The sequence below is a fragment of the Panthera uncia genome, chromosome F1 (assembly GCF_023721935.1).
Source record: "Panthera uncia isolate 11264 chromosome F1, Puncia_PCG_1.0, whole genome shotgun sequence".
Taxonomy (NCBI): Eukaryota; Metazoa; Chordata; class Mammalia; order Carnivora; family Felidae; genus Panthera; species Panthera uncia.
The window spans coordinates 26220870-26224267 of record NC_064813.1 but is presented as its reverse complement, the minus strand read 5'-3'; positions in this window follow the sequence as shown (position 1 = coordinate 26224267).

The following is a 3398-nucleotide window of genomic DNA, read 5'->3' as shown; positions in this document are numbered from 1 at the left end:
AGATGCTTAAATGACTGAGCCACCCAGGTGCCCCTAGCAGGTGTCAGTTTAAATATTAGCCTCCTCCTCAGAGAAATCTTCCTTGATCTTCCTTTCTTAAGGGCTGTCTTCTGTGCTCTTTTACAAAGATCCTGTTTCTTTCCTTCGAAGAATGCAGTCACAGTCTACGGTGCTCTTGTCTGTTCACTGTGTCCTTGTGTGTTTGGCATCTCCTCCACCAGAATGGAATTTTAAAAGCCTGGCTTTGTGTAGCCTGCTAATCACTGTAGCTGCAGGGCCCAGAACAGTGCCTGATGATGAAGGTGTTCATAAAATTAGCAGAATGAATGCACGAATCTGAAATGCCTTAGAGAAAGCAAATGAAAATGTGCTTCTGTGATAGGGAAATTTTATGGAGTGGGAAGAGATTGGGGGGAGGGGGTGGAGGCTGCATAAGCCCACAGAATCCTGCTGATTGAGGACTGGCTCCAAGTTGAGGCCAAGGCAGTTGTGTGAGGCCTTGGTGGTTGGAGGGAACTGATGGGTTGAATGAGAATGAAGCTTAGAAGTCCAGGCGCTGGAGTTAGTATCTGATGGGAGTGGTATAGGGGCTGATGTTTCCAGGAGAGTGGCAGGGAGGTATGGTCACCATTGGTTTAGACCTTGTTGCATCTATGCTTATAATTGCTTATAATAAATCAGGTCATGTCATTTATACAGCAAGCCCCACTTTCCCATCCATATTAAGTACATTGAGAGTAATACAGCTGGGGTGAAAATAATCACAGTTCAATTGGTTTTAAATATGCTAATGCCGGGGCACCTGGGTGACTCAGTTGGTTCAGTGTCTGGACTCTGTTTTGGCTCAGGTCATGACCTCATGGTTTGCAATATTGAGCCCTGAGTCAGGCTCTATGCTGGCAGCATGGAGCTTGCTTGAGATTCTCTCTCTCCCTCTCTCTGCCCCTCCCCTGCTCCTGCTCTCTCTTTCTCAAAACAAATAATTAAACATTAAAAAATATATTTTAATATGCTAATACCTGTGTTGAAAGCCCAGTGAGATGAGCAGATGGGAACACACCTTTGGAGGATGTGAACATGATGTTACAAGGCGGGATGATGAGTGAGCAAAACAGACCCTCAAAAGATCACTAATAGAAGTAGTAATGAAGAGTCCAGTAGGCGGGCACCTGGGTAGCTCAGTTGGTTAAGTGTCCGACTTCGGCTCAGGTCATGATCTCATGGTTGGTGGGTTTGAGCCCAGTATCGGGCTCTGTGCTGACAGCTCAGAGCCTAGAGCCTGCTTCAGATTCCGTCTCCCTCTCTCTCTGCCCCTCCCCTGCTCATGCTCTGTCTCTCTGTCTCTCTCTCAAAAATAAAAAAACATTGGGGCGCCTGGGTGGCTCAGTCGGTTAAGCGGCCGACTTCGGCTCAGGTCATGATCTCGCGGTCTGTGAGTTCGAGCCCCGCGTCGGGCTCTGTGCTGACAGCTCAGAGCCTGTAGCCTGTTTCGGATTCTGTGTCTCCCTCTCTCTGACCCTCCCCTGTTCATGCTCTGTCTCTCTCTGTCTCAAAAATAAATAAATGTTAAAAAAAAATAAAAAAAAATAAACAAACATTAAGAGTCAAGTAGAGATCTAGGGGAAACAGAATTTGGGACACATGAAGGATTTGGTGGCAAGGACAGAAGACTGTAAGGAGAATGGGATGCAAAAGAGGGAAGTTCTTTCAGATGTTTGTCTTGGGCATAAAGAAGAAACAAGATATTATTTTTCAGATTGGAATACTGGATTTTTGCTCTCAGGAACCAAGAGGTTCCTACTCATTGAATAAATGGGTTTGTGGTTTCAGGGGAGCCCCATCCTGGAACAAAGAAGTCTTTCTCGGCTTCATGTTTTAAATTGGGTTTAAAAAAAATCCATACCACGCTAATAATCAATAATCTTGAGAGCCTGGTTCTTGAGAAGGAAAAGGTTTTCTACTTTTCAAGAAGATTCCCTTTCTGTATCTAGAGCAAGGCTTGGGGGTCTGAGCATAGAGCAATGCGTTAAGCCATCATGCTGAGAATAGAGACGTTGACACAAAGGAAGTACCTGTCCTGTAGAAATATTCATCTGGTGCCTAGAGGAGCTTAGAGCAAGACTCAGAAGGGATGAGAAGGGGGTGAGGCACTGTGTGCCCTGCCCACCAGCCACAGATGGGGGTGGGGGGGCAAGGTGGTGGAAACAGCTGAGATGGGGTGACAGGAAGTAGAAAGCAGATTTGGATCAGTGGGAGGAGAACCCCTTGTATGCATACCTATACAGGGTATGCATGGCAGTGGAAATGCTGGCAGATTGTGTTTCAGCAGAGGGAGGGCCCGACACCGTGGCCCTTGCTTCTTCTCCAGAACTTCCCAGGTGACGCCTGGGGGTGCATAAGGTGGCAGACAATTAAAAGCTAGCATGCCTGTTGAGGGGTGACTGGGTCAGGGGGACCCCTTGGCAGGGTCTCAGAGTGGACAGAGCTGGCGCCAGAGGGAAGGTGAGGCTGAACCCTGGTGGGGCAGGGGTACCGGGGCAGAGGGATGGCCAGACTGCCCAGGAGTGCTTGTTAGGCATGGTCTACATGGAGAGAACAGGTCGTGAACATCAGAAACCCAGCTGGACAAGGGGTGGGAGAGGATGTGGCTTAGGGGTCAGCACAGGGGAAAGGCACTTAAAGGTTTTCATTCATAACAAGAGCAAAATGAGTCTCCAGCATATTAAGACCTGTGAAATAGGGCCACCTGGGTGGCTCACTCAATCAAGCATCCAACTTCAGCTCAGGTCATGATCTCACGGTTCGTGGGTTTGAGCCCTGCATCGGGCTCTGCACTGACAGCTTGGAGCCTGCTTCAGATTCAGTGTCTCTCTCTGCCCCTTCCCTGTTTGTGCTCTGTCTCAGTCTCTCAAAAATCAATAAACATTAAAAAAAAAAAAAAAAAAGATCTGTGGGCGTGCCTGGGTGGCTCAGTTGGTTAAGCAACTGACTGGCTCAGGTCACGATCTCGCAGTTTGCCATTCGTGGGTTTGAGCCCCGCGTTGGGCTCTGTGCTGACAGCTCAGAGCCTGGAGCTGCTTCACATTCTGTGTCTACCTCTCTCTCTGCCCCTTCCCTGCTCATGCTCTGTCTCAAAAACAAATAAACACTTAAAAGAAAACAACAACAAAAAGATCTGTGAGATAAAATGAAGGGGTTGTAGTCTGGTCCCATTCTTCTCTGGGCTGGTCAGCTCCCTTCCTGAGCACTGGAGTCGTGCTGGGGTCTCACTGTGAGACTGACCTGTTGAACCAGACCCCATTCAGACAATGAGAAACTGCCACATGAGAGTGGGTAAGAAGAATCTAGAGCATGTAGTCTAGAGAAAAACAATTCAGGAGTGACACACTACTCAAGGT